This window comes from Urocitellus parryii, chromosome 6 (assembly GCF_045843805.1).
Source record: "Urocitellus parryii isolate mUroPar1 chromosome 6, mUroPar1.hap1, whole genome shotgun sequence".
NCBI classification, from domain to species: domain Eukaryota; kingdom Metazoa; phylum Chordata; class Mammalia; order Rodentia; family Sciuridae; genus Urocitellus; species Urocitellus parryii.
The window spans coordinates 114,408,628-114,427,530 of record NC_135536.1 but is presented as its reverse complement, the minus strand read 5'-3'; the positions used below and the strand labels follow the sequence as shown (position 1 = coordinate 114,427,530).

Genomic DNA, 18,903 nt, shown 5'->3' with positions numbered 1-18,903 from the left:
AATCAGCATGCCGTAGTCCGGCTGGGTTAAATAACCGAGAGGTGACATGCAACTTGAAGGTTGAATCCGGAACTACTTTATTGCAAGTGACCTCAGCAGGACCTGAGCGAGAACTCAATGTAGCGGGCACCCGAGATAGCAGGAGCCGCTTCTCTGCCGGACAGCAGAGGTATATATACTTAACTAATTACACACAGGTAACTCAATTAACATAAACTAGATACAGCAGTCAACCAATAAGGAATCCTCATCATCTTAATGGCTCGTTGGCGTTGCTTCACAGACCACTCCTCCTGGCAAAGTGCCAGGCGCCATCTTGACTTGATTTCAGCCCTCAACATCAGCATATTATAGTGACGCAGCCACATCAATGTTTATAGCAGCTTAATTCACAATAGCCAAACTGTGGAAGCAACCTAGATGCCCTTCAATAAATGAATGTATAAAGAAACTGTGGTATATATTCACAATGGAATATTACTCAGCATTAAAAGAGAATAAAATTATGATATTTACAGGTGAATGGATGGAGTTGGAGAATATCATGCTAAGCGAAGTAAGCTAATCCCCCCAAACCAAAAGCCCAATGTTCTCTCTGATAAATAGATGCAGATCCATAATTGGGGTATTTGTGGGTGTGTGTGAGTGGCGTGAGAAGAATGGAGGAAATTTGGGCAAAGAGGAGGGAAGGGAAGGGAAGGGTTTTGGGGGCAGGAAAGATGGTAGAATGAGATGGACATCATTACTCTAGGTACATGTATGACTGCACGTATGTTGCGACTCTACATCGTGTACAACCAGAGAAATGAAAAGTTGTGCTCCATTTATGTACAATGAATTGAAATGTATTGTGCTGTCATTGTATAATTAATTGGAACAAATTTTAAAAATGAAAAAAAAAAGCTGCTTATTTTCCTTAGTACCTCAACCACAGCCTTGTACTTAAAATGGAAGAAGTTTGGAGTTCGATATGGTGCCAAAGGCAGAGTGTTCACAGCTGATGGTGGGAATGGAGAAGCACACATGGATGAGAGCTTAGCAGGGTGCATGGCAGAACACTGGCAACAGCCTCCCTGAGTATATTCTTGAGGCTCCCAGGCCACCCTCTCACTCAGACTTAGGGCTCAGCCTGCTGATGGCTCCCATTGTTTGCTTTCTGTTAGATTTTCCTTGTAACTCTTATGATATCTTTATGATAAATCCTGTTTTGCTTAAGGCATCTGAAATATTATTTGTTCTTTTCAAATAAAGAAGCTTGAACAGAAAAATATTCATTATAAAACATATAGAAAATATAAAAATAAGAAAGAAAAAAGTATTTTCTAATTCTATATCTCATAGCTAAAAGTTTTTAGTTATTTCCTTCCATTATCTTTTGGAATTTTTATATCTTAAAATTGTGATCTTTTAAATGTGCCAAGTTATTGTACCTTTATTTGTAGTACAGAAGAAAATCAAAGTATAGCCAAGTAAAATGAAATAAATTGGAAAAATTAGTGAAATATTTTTAAAGCCTGAATTTTGGGGAGATTTTGTTTTCTTATAAAAAGAACAGCAAAAATATACTTCTAAGCTGATGAGAGAAATCAATGCTGTTTATAGTTTTTATAGTTTCCTCTGTGCTGCTCAGATATGCATTTGTAAACGTTTGAATTAAAGGTTTTGGTAAGGGAGACTCAATTGCCTGTTGCCAGGGAAGGCCTTTGGTCACCTTGATAAATTAATCTTACTTTTATTTCATCAAAAACTCAGCCTTGATTGGGTTTAGGGGTACAGAATTAGACTGAAAATTCATTGATGTATTAAATATCATCTTATTAGTATATAATGAGAGCTTAATAGCCGACTAGTGAGCTGAGTACTTCTACCTCATGTTACCCAAAAGGGAAAAAAGTTTATCAAAAGCTTGATTTCTGAAGAAAGGGTCAGAACAATAGGAACAAAGGGGCAGATTCAAATGTATAAAGTACTTATATTTTGATGTCTTGGTGTCTCCTTCATCTATTTTGCATTGTTTTTTTTTCATGGCCAGGGTCTGATTTCCTGAAAATCATCCTTCTTAATGTACCTCTGCAGTCATAAGTACTTCAGTGTCTCCACTCTTGGTTCCTATTTCTTGGCTAAATGATAACGTGTGAAATACATTATGTCAATTCATAATCTGCCCTTCTCCGTGGAAACTGGAATATAAAGAAATCTGTCATGAGAGGTCCTCTTTAAAGTTGGAAGGATGTTGTGAAGGTTGAAATTAGATTTTCTTTTAAGACAGGGAGGAAGGGAGGTTTCCCTGAGTTGTTAGCTGCCTCCTTTTGTAGCAGGAGATGTTCTCTGTGCTAATGAAAATGACCATGCTTCTCTTACATTACTGATTATTGCCTTATTGTCAAGAATCTAGGTGGTCTTGATCGAGGAAAGAGTGCTAAGATTGACTTATCCATATTTGCCACAGGAGAGGCCACACATATTATTAGATATTTATTGTTGCGGGACAAGATGATCTTCAATGGCAGCTTGTTTCTATTATAAATGAGCTTTATTTTAAAATATAGTTTCCCTTAAGATAACACACCCACACACACACACAAAGTTTTCAAAATTTAAATTTGGGATGTTGAAGGACTATCATTATATATTTAGGTTTCTGTTCTCTTAAAGATTCTTCTTGGAAGGGAACTACTTTGAGTGACGTGTTAAACATAGTTCTATTTGAGTATTGTTTTCTGTCAGCCTTTATGAATACTGGTTAGCCTGAGAAGAAATACAAAACATAATATTTATATGACCACTGTTTATCTGAAGCAGGTCTGTAAAGAATTTTTCAATTTCAATATTTGTTTATTTCTGTTAAGTCAATAGATATTTAAGTTCCTAGTATATGTAGACAGCCACCGAGGTTCTAAGGACAGAGTAGTAAGCAGAACGTGTGCTTCTTAGAAAAGAGGAGAAGACAGGATTCCAGTGCTAACACATTTAAATATGAAGCCACAAGTCTATGTAATTAGCTGTACAAAGGAGAGATATACCAGAGTATGTAATGGGAGGGAAGAAATCTGAAAAATGAGTTAGAGATGCAGAAAGGGAACACTATTCTCAGGTACCCAATGAGGGAACTTGGTGCTTTTGAAAAACTTCACCATAAAAAGCGATTGAAGGGTTAGAGGGAGAGTATCCAACTCAAGATTACACTTCAGAGGCCAGTAGGACAAGACCGTAAAGAATCTTAGAGGTCATGGTAAGGATTTTGGTCTTGAGCAATAAAAAGTTGTTAAAAGATTGTATGTACTGCATTCATGCATTGTTAGTGGTACTGCAAATCAGTACAAACACTCTGCAAAGCAGTATGGAGTTTCTTCAAAAAATTTAAGAGTGGAACCATCATATGACCTAGCTATCAGCTATCCTATTCCTTGGTATTTATCCCATCCTACTATAGTGATAGCCACATCAGTGTTTATAGCAGCACAGTTCACATTAGTTAGGTTGTAGAACCAGCCCAGATGCCCATCAGTAGGTGAATGATTAAGAAAATGTGGTGTATATACTTAATGAGCTTTATTCAGGTATAAAGAAGAATGAAATTATCGCATTTGATGATAAAGGGATAGAAATGGAGAACATCATGCTAAGTGAAATAAGCCAGACTCAGAAAATGAAGTGTTGAATGTTTCTCTCTTATGCGGAATCTAGAACAAAATAAGGGAAAAAAGGGGAGGTCTGATATCATACAGATATAGGGAAAGATCGATGGAGTAGAAAAAGATGAGGAGAGAGGGAGGAGGGATGGGGAAAGTGAAAATATGAGGAATGAATTTGAAAAAATTATGATATGTACACGTATAAATATACCACAGTGAATTCCACCTTTATATATGTCTATAAAGCACTAATTAAAATAAATGAGTGAAAGATCAGTGGAGTACAGGAAAGAGAATAGGGGAGGGAAGAGGGAAAGGAAAAGTGGGGGAGGACTGGGGATTTAAATGGAGTAAATTGATTCCAATGCATGTATGATTTTGTCAAAATGAACCTAACTATTATGTATAACTATAAGGTGCTAATAAAGGAAAAAACTATATAAAGGATTAAATAAAATACTTAGAAGTCCTTGAAGACTGTGTATACAGTAGATTTGCATTCAAGACATTTACACCTGTTTGAATTTGATCACTGAGTAGAAATTCTTCATGCTGTCTAATTATAAGCCAGCATCAAGGTGGTGGTAGTGGTAGCAGTGATAGTTAAATGCCATTTATTTTGCATTTTTTTCTGTGTTAGTACTTTGGAGCATAGCAAAAGTGCAGATATTAACTCCAATTATTATGACTAATGAAGTAGTTATTAGCTTCATTTTACAGATGACAAAACTGGTACAATTAACTCAACCTTGGAACTCAGTTCAGGTGTTTGTGATGCCAGATGTTGTTGTATAATAGATATTCACTCAAAAATTGTCCATTTTACACATTATGGCCCAATTGTGCATGTGCCTTTGTTCTTAAAGATATTTTTAGTGTTAAAGGAGCCCTTCTCTTGAGTTGGGTCATTTTGATTTTTTTTTTTTTTTTAATTGAAGGGAAAAAAAAGCTTATGTTAGTTACCACCAGAGGGAGCCAGAAAGCTTGATATTTTAATAAGCTTTGGAATTCTCCAAGTTAGAAATATTCATCTATAAGCAATTCTGATAAATTCATATTAAGAATAATTCTTTAAGTAAAACATATAGTATTTTCTTATTTTGACTTAAAACTTAATGTATATTTAGGTGTTGAAAGGAAATCTGGACAGATAGGTAACAAAATATAAAATTAGTGTTTTTTTTTCTATAGTTTTTAATTGGCGAATTATAGTTGTACATAATGATGGGATGTGTTGTTACATATTCATACATGCACACAATATAACAATATAGTCATTAACAATATAATCTGGCTAATATCACTCACCATCATTTTAATGATGATTTTACCTGTCTTTTTCTCTCTCCCTCCCTCTTGCTTGGCTTCTCATTTTGAATATGTATTAGTATTTTCTCTTTTACTCTGAATATATTGTTACATAATAAAACAACACTTAATTGTAGCTACTAAGGAGAGTTTAATAGCTATTTGCTAGATTAAAAAGTATTTAAAAACTCTGAAACACATCACCTGTCATTTTATTTATTGTTAATTTGTCTGGGAAATCTGTTTTATTTTGAAAAGTTAGATTTAGGCCATCATTTATCTGAATCTTTGGGATTCTGAATTACTGTAGTCTAAATATAAACTTTTTATTGAATAGAGATAAAAGATGTATTGTCTTAGATTCTTGGTTGTCACATAATAGGTACATTTCAGATTATAAAAGAAATATTCAATATGAATAATGTATTTAAAAGGATTCAGACTTTGAATTTATGGTATCAACTTTTCTTATTAGAATTGGTAGATTGTAGGAGGAGGCAGGGATTAGCAAGGATGGTGGAATGTGATGGACATCATTATACAAAGTACATGTCTGAAGACTTGAGTTGGGTGTCAACATACTTTATATACAAACAGAGATATGAAAAATTGTGATATATGTGTATTAAGAGTTGTAATGCAAAAAAAAGTACATGTATAAAGGCATAAATTGGCGTGAACATACTTTATATACAGAGATATGAAAAATTGTGGTCTATATGTGTAATAAGAATTGTAATGCATTCTACTGCTATCATGTATTTAAAAAATAAAATCAATAAAAGATAAGAAATGAATGCAAAAAAATTAAAAAATAAAAGACTCAAACCCTAAAAAAAAAAAAAAAGAATTGGTAGATGGTATAAAATCAAGTAGCCACTGTTTATGGCATGATTCTTAAGTAATCTGTGCCTTTTTTTGGAGGCGTACTAGAGAGTGAACTCAGGGGCCCTCAACTACTGAGCCACATCCCCAGCCCTATTTTGTATTTTATTTAGAAACAGGGTCTCACTGAGTTGCTTAGCACCTCGCTGTTGCTGAGGTTATCTTTGAACTTCTGGTCCTCTGCCTCAGCCTCCCGAACAACTGGGTGTGCCCTTTTTTTGATAGTAGGTATAGAAAAAAAATTGAATTTTAAAATTAGCCTTGGGTTTGAATTTTTTAACTGTTACTTGGTAGCTGTGTAAAATGTTGACAAGTTATTGAACTTCTCTAAGTTTCTCTTTTATGTAAAATGAAAACGGTCATCATAAAAATCTGTCTTGATTATAGTCTGTGTGAAGCATAAGCTCAATAATAAATAAAACTAAGCAACCTTAGTTTTATTTATTACCACAACCTTGTTTCCAGCAATCAAATTGAACTGATTTATCCTTAAAGAATTCTTATTTACCCTTACCCATAGTCTTTTTTATAAACAGATCCTTCACTAACTGTACTTATCTACGTCCATAGCATGTCATTCTGTATTCACCTACTAGAGTAATACCTATGATGCATCACATAATTCTTTCCCCTTTTACTTTTTGTTTCATTTGATTTCTGTATTAACCAATTTTGCCACAGGGGTGGCTTATAACAGCATTACACTACATGTAGGCTTTTGACTGTGGGCTCAGAGTGGCTCTGCTCCAAACGTGTTCATTCCAAGACCCAGACTGAAGAAGCATCCCTTGTCTCCACCTGCCATTTGTATGGTAGTGCACAGAACTCAGGGTTGGCTAAACCATGCAAAACCTCTTAAAACTTCTGTCAGGTGTGGAGTGGTTCCTGAGTGCCAGAACTTGGGACATGGTCAAGTTCAAAGTCAGATGCAGAGGCAAGTATTCTTCCCACAGGAAATAGAGGCAAGTTATAAATTAATGGACAGGGATGTATAAACCTCTTTGAAGGATGGGGGATGGTAAATTGTGAATAATAATATAATCCAATACAATCAGTCCTCTTTTTTGGGGGGGAGGGGGTGGGGGAGAGTCGGGGTCTTGCTAAATTGCCCAGGTTGGCTTCAAATTTACTATCCTCCTACCTCAGCCCCACAAGTAGATGGGATTATAGGCATGTGCCACCACACCTGGTCAGTCAGATCACAAATGTTAACTTCATTCCTGTCAGTATTCAAAATAGATTCATTCTTTCCTCAAGGAAAGAAAACACCTCAAGAATTTCCTTCAGTCTAAACCTCATTAAAATTTTTGTACCTTTTGTATATATAGATTTCCTTGATCAGTGACTGAGACTGTTGCTTGCCACATGTGGTGATGGTTCAGTAATAGGATATCCACAGTAAACATTCTTTTTGAGAAAGGGGAAGAGCCCCGTGTGTGGGGCCTGGGGAGGCTGAGGAAGGAGGATCTTGAGTTCAAAGCCAGCCTCAGGAACTTATTGAGGCCCTAAGCAACTTAGTGAGACCCGGCCTCAATTTTTTTAAAAAAATATTTTTAAAGTTGTACATGGACACAATATTTGTATTTATTTTTTTATTTTTTAATGTGGTGCTAAGGATTGAACCCAGTGCCTCAAACATGCGAAGGAACCACTCTACCACTGAACTACAACTCCATCGCCCACCCACCCCCGAATTTTAAAAACCGGCTGGGGATGTGGCTCAGTGATTAAACACCCCTGGATTCAATCCCCAATACAAAAAAAAAAAAAAAAAAGGAAGAATGGAAACACATGGCAATCATGGATCCCTAGCACTACTGAAAATCCTATTGGGTAAATGTAGTGAGGATTCATTTCTGGATATGATGGAGTATTCCATGATTAGCTGGGGTTTGTTCCTTGATTGACACCCCAGTATGTTGTTTTCATGGCTCTCAGCTGTGTACTCTGTGAGGTGCTTCTTTTAGTATGTCATTCTTGTCCACATTTGAACAGCATATTGGGAGATACGCCCTTCTGAACTGGGAAGTGCAGTCAGGGTTGAGCAGCCTACTCAGCATGCTCAGAGAATTGGAGACCCAAAGGTGATCTAGAAGAAGTCAGCTCCAGTTTCTTAACTCAGGCTGGGGGTTACTTGTTGGTTGTCTATTGTCTTTTTGTCTGTTTGATCAGTCAGATCATTTGTGTGTTGATAGCTACAAGATTTTAGTACAGGTATCCTGAGTTTATTGGGCTTCTGAGGGACCACATTGTTAGTCTCTTCCCGTGGGTGTGTGGGTCTCTCTTCAAATCCATCAGCTCAGAGATCTTAAATATCGTGATGGCCACACCGCTGATTTGGTCTTAGCTCTGAGTTTCTGTCTTACTTGGACCTTTGAAAGCACTTCTGTGCCTGTTAAGATGGAAATAACTTAAAGTTTCTACCTTGCAAGTCCAGGATTTTCAGGGTTCTCTTTTTATCCTTGCTGGCCCTTTTTCTAATAGTACTTTATCAAATTCAGTTAATGATAACTAAAGCACAACTTTTATTTTTTAGTTTTTTCATCAACTTATCCAATATTTTATACATGATGGCTTTATTATTTACCACTGAATGATGTAGTTTGCCATTTTTCCAATCTCCACTAAGAGTTTCCTTGCCATCTGTCACCTAACTTCAAACCTTACTTCAGATTTTTAAAATTATATTTTTGTTGGTTATTGTTAAGGTAACAGACCATTTCTGGTGCTAGTTTCTGCAATGTTCAGCTCTGTTGTAGTAATGACCTCTGAATTTCAGTGACTTTTCAAAATTAAAAAAACTTAGGTTTTGTACTACCTTTACGTACAGATTTTGAGTCAGCTTCAGTTCTGTCCCAGCCTGCGGCTGTGCTCCAGACCTTTTCTCATTTGGAACCATGGCCGAAAAAATATCCCTTACATCAGAGATGCCCATCTCTTGACTACTGAAGCAAGAAGGCTGGACCAAGCTCAGACTGCTACTTAAAGTTTTTGTTTAGATGTGACAGACATTTCATTCTTTCCCATTTGACTAATGAGTCAAATATGTCACATGAGTGATCCAAAAATGAATAGGTAGGGACATCTGTTTCTTCTAAATTGTAGACATGTGATAAAACATCAGAGTATATATTTTTAAAAAATTTAAGGACATCTTGCCTTAATATTCTACATTTTCATCAGCATTCTCCAGAGAAATAAAACTAATAGGATATAGGTATATACCTATAAAAAGAGATTTATTTTAAGGAATTGGCTTATGTTATTGTGGAGAATGATGAAGCTGAAATTTATAGAGCAAGCTGGGGACTCAGGCAGTACAAAACCTAAGTTGTTTTTTTTTTTTTTCAGGTTTTCAAAAGATACTATGTTTGTTATAGGTCTCCAGGCCAATTTGTTGGTAATCAGGAAGCCCTGGTTATACTGCTCTAAAGCAATTTTTCATTCCATTAAAAGGAATGCCAAAAAAACAGAACAAAACAAAACCCTGTTTGATTAAACTCAGGACATAATGGGCAAAGGAGTTAAATGGAGCTCTTTGCTGCCAAGTCTTTTGAGCTCCTGTAATATTTTACACTGCATTATAGGAAGGGATACATCTTACAGAATTAGAAGTTCTATGAGATACTTATCTACCATATACAGAGGAAAAAAATTGCTCATATTGTAAATATTACTTTGGGGACAGAGGACTATAAATAAGTTACCTTGTGTCCATTAGTATTAAACAACAAAAAGATATGATATGAACAAGATTCCTAACCAACCAGGTAGAATTTTTATGTTATAGTCTTGGGGCACAATTCTTTTCTGGAGATCCTCAGTTTTTTCTCTGAAGGTCTTCATATGATTGAATGACGCCTACCTACATGATAAAGAGTAAGTCCCTTTACTTTAGGTCACCTTGTTTTAGATGTTAAGCACATCTGCAAAATACCTTTCCAGCAACATAGGCTTATGTTTAAAACTAAACAGCTGAGCACCATAACTGAGCCATGTTGACACAAAATTTAGCCATCACATACATTACTAATTTGCAGATAGAAGAATGTAAATAGAGGGAGTAGTTTCTAATAATCCTCATGATGAGTCAGCACACAGATTAGTTTGACCAGAGCTAATAAACAAAGCATATTTGGCTGAATATAATAGTACCTTAAATAGGGGTTTGCAAGTTATGGCCTGCTGCCTATATATTTATATATGAAGTGTTAGTGGAGCATAGCCATGCTTATTCATTACATGTTGTCTGTGGCTGCTTTCATTCTTCAGTGGCAGAGTTAAGAAGTTACAACAGATCATATGGCCTACAAAGTCTAAAATATTTAGTACCTACCATTTTACAGAGAAAGTTTTCCAACCTATAGAGAAGATGCTGTGGTTCTTGTTCTGTTATGCACCTCTCCTAGTTTAGTGTATCCCTTCACTTTAGACTTCAATGCATTTTCTGAAGCCACAACTTTTATTAGATGAATAAAAATCAATCATTTCTAAATTTTTATTGCACATTCAGATTTTTTTTTTTTTTAGATTACGTGCTGAGTTCAGTTTTCATGGATAAAACAAATGAGTTCTGCTAGGCTTTATTTTATGTTGGAGAAAAAGAAAAGTTTTATTGCTTTCACAGGGGAGGCTGTAATTTTGCTCATCAAGGGGAACAGATAGTTTTTAAAGAGGTGATTCAAAGGCTACATTACTGGTGGGGATCATAATTCACTTGTTAATTTGGCAAATAGTCATTTTTAGATCTTCTGGTGACATCCCTACATGGAAATTCCTGTGGAGGATATATGCTCAAGGACAGATCACTTTACCTAGGATGGGAAAGAAAGGTAATCCAGATGGCCAACATGCTGTATTTGGTTTCCTTTTTCTCAATGTAGACCAAAAGATGGAGCAACCCATACAGTTGAGAGAGAGGCCTGAGTTCCCTGGAACAAAAGGAGCTTCTGGAGCTGCTTGGACAGTCCCTTAGTCCTTTTCTTTACTCACAGGAATAGCTCCTCTGGTTGGACCCAAGGCAAACTCACCCCATCTTCTAATTCTCTATCAGTGTGCTCTCAAAAAAGCTTACCAGCCACCTTACATCCTTAGTGTGGAAGAGGGGTTGCTCACAGTGCCAGACCCACCCCCAAAGAACTGGAGCATGGGCTGCTCTTGGGTTCCTTTGTGGTTGCCAATTTATTGAAAGCTTGGATCTTGTCCTCATTACCAATCTGTTTTAGTCAACTTTTTTTGCTTCTGTGATTAAATTATTACCAGAATAATTGCAGAGGAGGAAAGGTTTAGGCTTCAGAGGTCTTAGTCCATAGAAGGCTTGCTCCATTCCTCAGGGCTTGAGGTGAGGCAGAACATCATGGAGGAAGAGTGTGGCAGAGGGAAGCAGCTCAAATGGTGATCAGAAAGCAGAGGGAGAAGTCTCCACTTGCCAGATACAAATACATACCCAAAGCCAAGACTCAATTCCTACCTCCTCCAGCCATACCACACCACTTCAGTTACCACTCAGTTAATCCCTATCAGGGGATTAAATCACTGATTGGGTTAAGACTCTCATAACCCAATCATTTCTCCTATGAACCTTGCATTCTCTCCCCCATGAGCTTTTGGGGGGCACACCTCATAGCTAAACCATAGCACAATCCAAATGAGGACATCATTTTGAGAAGAAAGGAAAAAAGAAGTTTTAATGTTTGGTTAGCAAAGGAGAAACATAGAGGATTCCTGTCCCAGAGGCTGTGATTCTCCTGTTAGTTTCCAAATGAATACTTGTGTATCTATGGGAAAGAAGGGGAAGTATTTTTTCTATAAATTTGCCATTACAAATTTCAATATGGATATCTATTTTCCTTCTTTTAAGAGGGTAAAAAGATGTATTTCTGTACCCACCTCATCCCCTGTTTTCAGATAATGTTTAACCAAATTGTTATTATTTCCTAATTTGCTTGCTCTTAATATCTACAAAGTTGAATTAGACTACAAGGTGTATGTGTTTCCATAGCAAAGAATAAAGTACAACTTTATTTAGTGGAGAGAGTCTAGACTCTGATTCAGACAATTCTAGGTTTAAATTTAGTGGCTTAAAACAACAGCTATTTTATTTCTTGCTGACTCTGTAGGTCACCAGTTTGGGCTAGGCCCTGCCATGTGGTGATTCCACTGGTCTGCTAGGGCCACTCATATGACTGCAGTCGCCTGGTGGCTGCACCAGGACTAGGTGGCTAGGATGGTCACACCACTCTTTCTGACACATGATTCTGGCTAGTGTGTCTGGGTAGCTGGGCTCTTTTTCTCTGGGGCACTTTTATCCTCAAGGGGGTTGCTGTGCTCACAGTGTGCTGGCAGCATTCCAAGAAGGCTAAAGTGGTAGCTTCAAGGTCTCTTGAGGCCTACATGCAGACGTTCACCAGGTTACTTCTACTGCATTCAAAATAAGTTACAAGTCCAGTGAAGATTCAAGGGACAAGGCAATAAATGCCATGTCTTAATAGGAGGAGTAACCAAGTCACATTGCAAAGGGGTGGGCTCCCAGGAGTGAAAGACATCAAGATTGCTGCACAATCCACCACCATAAATTAGTTAACTTTAATTCACGCCATATTTGGAAAGTAGAAACGACAATATTGTAACAGTGGTCCACTTTATGCTTTGAGTGTAGCCCTTGTTGCTCTGCTGCTGCAGCTTATTTTTAAAAGGGACCTGTTTCTTTCTCTTCCTCTCTCTCTCCCCCTCCCCCTCCTAATCTCTTTGCCTCCCTAATCTTGGGGGAAACTGTATTTACCTTTCTTCCTCATCCTAGGCAGAGTTATCTGTCTGCAGCACACACCCACCAAAAGAACAAAGTAATTCAAACTTTGGGAATGGCACCAGAAGATGTGGAAATGACTATCTCCTAAATTAACAAGTGGGTTACCACTTACAACAGAGCACACAAGAATGTAGCCTTTGAATTGCCTCTTTAAAAATCCCCCTGTTCTTGATGGGCAGAGTCACAGCCTTTGGGACAGGAGTCCCCTGTGTTTTTTCTTTGCTAGCAAAGCAATAAAACTCTTTTTTCCTTTTCTCAAAACTGTGTTTTCATTACTGGATTGACAATTGGGGCTAAGGACTGAGTTTTCAATAGCAATATGACTTAAATTGCAGGATTCTTAAAGTTTAACAATTATATATGCACTCAGAAGTATTTCTTAAAAACTTTGAAGGAGCATCCTTATTTTAGAAGCTGTTTTCACTATAAACCTAAATATGCAAATAAGTATTCTTTCTTATTATTAATTCGGCCATGTATTTTTTTATTTGTTTTTCTTAGATATATATGACAGTAGAGTATATTTTAACATTATACATACACGGATTATAACTTATTCTAATTAGGATGGCCATGCATTTTTAATATGGAAAACATTAAGATTCACTCAAAGGAACTCCTTTGTAAAATAACTGTGTAGGAAGATCTTTGTGTTATGTAAAAAACATTCATTTAATATAAAAGAGCAAAAACAATTATGTTCAAATGTGTTTACCAAAAATATACTTCCCCATAAGTTTTATTTTTATGTACATATTTTCCATTTTAGATTTTTAAAAATATTGGCTGGTATTGTAAGGTTTGTTTTTACTTTAATTCTTGAAGAGACTTTTGGATTCTAGCAAACCCCCAAACTTCATATTTTTATTTAATTAATATTTCTTTACAAATCCTAGAAAAAAAAAGCCAAAGAAATAAAAATATCTTGTTGTTTTTTTACTGTGGAAAACCTTCATCAGAGGCTCTATTTTAACAAATGTATCTGTTTTGCTTTTCACTTTGTGCTTTCTAAAACAGTCCTGTTTTGAGATATATATTAGAACATTGACAAAAATATTTGTTAAAACTCATCAAAGGTATCACTCTGTTCATTGGTGTATGTAAGTGTGGGAGGTGATTATAGACCTTCCTTGGTTTTTACTTTAATGTTTAAAAATTTTTACTCATGACATTCAGGCATTTTAAGAACTCTAGTTTGAATATATTTTTCTAAAAATATTAAGGAACAAAGTTTATTTTTTCCAAATTCCCAATTCTTTAACTTTTAAAAAGTGATTTTGAATAAAATTTTACTTAACCAACCTCAGAACTGTATTCTTATATAACATACATTATAATTTATTCTACTTAAGATCTATGCATATATTTACACATTATATTTGGAATTTAATTTGTCTTCTTTTGAAGAAGGGTGAAATAGGTGATATTAGAAACAAGTGATATTTATTGAACTTGCAATTTCTGGGTCTATATTTTTAGTAACCTCTTTTGAGGGCCTAGACAGCTCTAATAAGGGAACAAATACCTGCATTAGGGCGGGGTAGACAGTCTGGTATTTAAACAGACTAGAATAGAATCAAACTGGGTGGTTAGGAAATCTTGGCAAGGCAGTGCATTCCTAGTTTTTCTGATTCTAGTTCTTTAAAAAAAAAAAAAAAAAGATTTTTTTTTTTCCAGATCAAATAGCCACCTGAGATCCTGAAGGGATTGGATTTATTATTTAAATACTCACCCTTATCATCATCATCATCTTAGTTCTTGTCATTTTTATGCAGAGAAATCCAGTGGAGCAGGATTAAGCCTGTTATTGCTGTGCTCAGAAAAGTAATTGATAGAATATCTTTTTCTTTGTTCCTTACTGCATACTTTTGCCCCTAGAAGGGTGAGAGAGGTGGATAGGGCATAATTAAATAAAGATAAGGGAAAATCATAAAGAGAAGAGAGCTAGGGGTCTGGGAGAAGGAAGCTAGTAGTACAGTTTTTGTTTTCCTGGTTTATTTTAGCCTTCTTCTTTTCCTTTCCTATTATGTAAGCTCTAATTTGCTGTTGTTACACAACAGGAAGGAATAAATAATCTTTGGACTAAATGGAATGGGAGAAATATTTCTAACCATCACCAGTCCAGTGAACTGTAGAACAGTTCTTAATTGTGCAGCCTAATCTTTAAGGAATGTTAATGCTTCATGAGCTTTGCTCTCTGCTAAGTTTTAAATTGTGGTGGTGATTGTCTTAAGTTTAATAATTGGGAATGTTGATAACTACAGATATTAAGAATCCTGTTGTATTTTGTTTCAATTAGCTACTAAGGGGAATTTACCTAAATGATACATTTGTATTATTTAGTTTTTATTTAGGGCATATGTATCTTTTCCATTGGAGAAGATTTTAATAGTTGCCTCTACCTTCTTTTTTTAAAAGACACTTATCTTGAGGTTATGATTGAGATTGTTTTTAAGGTACTATTTTTTATGGTTATTTTTTAGTATAGTTTCAAAGTTTATTTGGTTTCTAGGTATGGAGAGATAGATTATGGTATCTGGTATGTTAAAGTAGTTAATTAGTCTTGTCAATATTTCAAGGGAAGTTAAGATTCAGCCAGTTATTGCTTAATATAAATTCTTGGAAGTGAAAAAAATAGGATTTTTTAAGACTTTATTATAAAGTGGCCCAAAGAACTTAATGAAAAGGCAGTTATTTTAATCCTTGAAGTCTCTTTTGAAAAATGTTTATGATAAAACTGAGAAATCCCACATTTTACATCTGTTGGGGCCTGCCTTCTCTTCTACCCTTATCTCATCCTGGATCCCCCTTACTGATTATGCGTCTGCTACACTGGCCTTCTTTCAGATAAATTGTACTTTTACTGTTGTTCTCTCTCCTTGGAATGTAAATCCTCATGGGCTGGTTGTTCTTTGTCATTGTGAACTCAACATCATGATCACCTTCTCAGAACAGCCTTTCATGATTAGCCAGCCTCACATTCTACTCCAGCATTGCCTTCATATCTTCCCTATGTTTACCTGATAACTTGTTTTCCTTAGTTGTTCACTTTCTGTCTTTCCTTATTAGGTCATCAGGTTCCATTAAGGAGAAGAGACTTTGGCTATCTTACTGTTGTATCCCTGGTGCTGTGCCAGACATGTAGAAGGTGCTTCATAAAAGTTTGCATATGTAAATGTAGACATTTTCATGTTTTTGCTGTAAAGGACATCTGAGTTTCTTAGGTTTAAATTTTTAAAGAAATATTTGCATTTTTACATTGATTTTTTTCCAGATAATTAGAGACATGAGAATAGTTTAATTAATAGAAAGAATACCAGGTAGGTGTCAAAACAACAGGATTCTACAGTCATTCTACAGCTTCCTACAGTTATGGCAGACAAAATCCTCTAACCTTGGGGGAGGGGAGAGGGACTGAAGGATGAGTTGACCATCAGTGGCCAATGATGTAATCAAGCATACCTGCATAGTGAAGTCTTTATAACAACCCCAAAAGGATAAGGTTCAGAGATTTCTTGCTTGCTGAATACAGGAGGAACTTGGAGGGTGACACTCCAGGAGATGGTAAGAAAACTGTGCTGCTTCCCATATACTTTGCTCTATAGATCTCTCTCATCTGACTGTTTATTGTATCCTAGGTAATTATCTTTTCTAATAAATGAGTAAATATAAGCAAATTGCTTCCTTTAATCCTGTGGGCTGCTCTGGCAAATTAATCAAACCAGAAGAGGGGATCATGGCATAACATAAAATTCACCAATTAGTCAGAGCATAGGCCACAACATGGGGCAAGTGGTGATTTGTCTTAATCTGTTTTCTGTTACTATAATCAAATGCCTGGGACTTGATCGTTTATAAAGGAAAGAAATTAATTTTGGCTTAGAATTCTAGGGACTGTGAAGTCTTAAGAGCATGCATGGTACAGATGTTTGCTCTACTTGTAGTGAGGTCATCATAACTTGGCAAAAAAAGGAAAGAGCAAGTGAGTTTGTTGGAGACAAAGTACAAGAGGTGGCTTCACTTTATAACAGTTGGCTCTTAAGTAACTAATCCAGTCCTGTGAATAGCAATCTGATCACCTCTTAAAGGCCCCACCACCTCTCACCACTGTTGAGGACCAAATTTCAGTGCAAGTTTTGGAGGGGACAAACCTATTCCAACAGCAGCATCTTAGGTGAGGAGGGCAGCAATCTTGGGGATCTGAGGCAGTCTCCAGGTGAGTAGTGTCAGAATTGCATTAAATTGGAGGGTGTCCCCTGGAAAATTGCTTGTCCCACATATCTGGTCATAGAAGTAATTTGTGATGAGTGTGAGAATAGAAAACACAGTTGGTTTTTCACGTGTGTGTGCTTATATGCAATTTAAAAAGAGGATCCATTGTTTTCATCAGATTCTTAAAGGAGTCCATGACACTCAGTTTAAAGCAGATTTCTGTGACAATATTATTGTCATCCTCTTTGCATAATGTATCAAAAATTGTTTTTAGGCTTAAACTGGTTACTAAATCATTTAAACTGTGTCCTGTTGTATCTGTCTTTTAAATATAGGCTATTTTATGTTGATTGCATAGGATTTAGAGTCTGCTTTATTCTTTTTTACATCTATGCATTTCTTCTAAGAGACTTTCTGTTCTAAATATTGATTGGATTCTTATTCAATGTTAGATTTATCTTGATTAGACCATTCAATAGAAAAGAAACTAGGCAAAATGTTTAATAATGTCATTTCTGCAGTTTGGAATTATGGTCATTTCTTTTTTTTCTTCTTTTTAGAAATTTTTAATTATTATTTTTTTAGTCTTCGGTGGACACAACATCTTTGTTGTATGTGGTGCTGAGGTTCGAACCCGGGCCTCATGCATGCCAGGCTATCGCGCTACCGCTTGAGCCACATCCCCAGCCCCAATTATGGTCATTTCTATTTTCATTTGTTAACTTTATTGTAGTATATACATATTTAATGTAATCATGCATTTCGTTTAAATTAAAAAAGTTTCATAGCATTTCTGAAAAAATTATGAATTTATAATCAATATGAATGAGAATCAGTGTCAAACTTTTTCAAGCTATTTCTTTTATGTTGGTTTCAAGATTTAAGTTATGATATAGTTAGATCTATTTAGTGAAATAACTGATTCGTGTTAGTATGTTATATTCTCTAGAAACAACTGTAGTTTGGCTTTTGCCATAGAAAGTTTGGCTAGTGGCTGAGTTGAACGATTTGCAAACTAATGTAATAACTGACTGTGGCAGTGTTTTTTGCTCTCATACATGGTAAACATTAAATGTGCCTTAAAAATATTACTTCCTTTCACAAGGCTTTCATTTAAAATTTTAGAGTAAGAGAAGACAGTCAGTATGCGACTTGTACATGCCAAGATATGTTGAGAAGTTAATAGCTCCTTTTTAAAAGAAGATAGGTGCCTTTTGTTAAAGGATCACTGTACTGCTTTTCATGCCATGCTAATAATTCAGTGAAGGACCTTAGTGATAAGCATGTAATGCAGTTTAAAAATTTATACATTAGCCAGATTTTTTTGTGCCATGTATCAACAGTGCATAAAATGTAAGAGGTCAAGAGAATACTTGAGTATAATGAACCTATAGCTCAGCTTTAATAGTTAATATTAAGCTACAGTCAATGTTGTTTCATCTACACCCTCAATCCCTGATTTAAAAACGTATTATAAATTTTTATTAATCATGTTAAGGTATTGGGAGATATTGCATTTCTCATATTATGTTTTATTTTTAATTGTGCTAAAAAGCATAACATAAGAGGGCTGGGGATGTGGCTCAAGCAGTAGCGCGCTTGCCTGGCATGCACGGGGCGCTGGGTTCGATCCTCAGCACCACATACAAATAAAATAAAGATGTTGTGTCCACCGAAAACTAAAAAATATTAAAAAATTCTCTCTCTCTCTCTCAAAAAACAATAAAACAAAACAAAAAAAAGCATAACATAAAATTCACCATTTTAACCACTTTTGAACATACAGTTCAGAGTTTTAAGGATGTTCACATTGTTATGAAACTCATCTAAAGAATTTTTTCATCCTGCAAAACTAAAGCTCTATACCCATTAAATAATAACTTTTCATTCCTCCTCCCTCTAGCCCCTGACAAACCACCATGCCATTTTCTGTTTCTATGAATTTGACTGCTTCACATACCTCATATAAATGGTAACATACAGTATATTTTTTTTTTTCTGTGACTGGCTCATTTCACTTAGAGTGTTCTTAAGGTTCATCCATGTTGTAACATA

At 35.7% G+C, this 18,903-nt stretch overlaps 1 protein-coding gene and 1 long non-coding RNA gene across 8 annotated transcripts in view; one reads left to right on the top strand and one right to left on the bottom strand.

Annotated features, from left to right (window-relative positions):
- Uaca (uveal autoantigen with coiled-coil domains and ankyrin repeats) overlaps window positions 1-18,903 on the top strand; it is a 105,783-nt gene that overhangs the window by 26,541 nt on the left and 60,339 nt on the right. The gene's annotated exons all lie outside the window — the stretch shown is intronic.
- LOC113182091 (uncharacterized) overlaps window positions 1-18,903 on the bottom strand; it is a 511,795-nt gene that overhangs the window by 486,691 nt on the left and 6,201 nt on the right. For 5 of the 6 annotated variants that reach the window (XR_013343747.1, XR_003300670.2, XR_003300672.2 and 2 more), the window contains exon 2: window positions 14,369-14,510. This is a non-coding gene — a long non-coding RNA (uncharacterized LOC113182091). Of the gene's footprint in view, window positions 1-10,410; window positions 11,606-14,368; window positions 14,511-18,903 lie in introns of those variants that run through there. The other variant, XR_003300674.2, reaches the window with a different exon arrangement.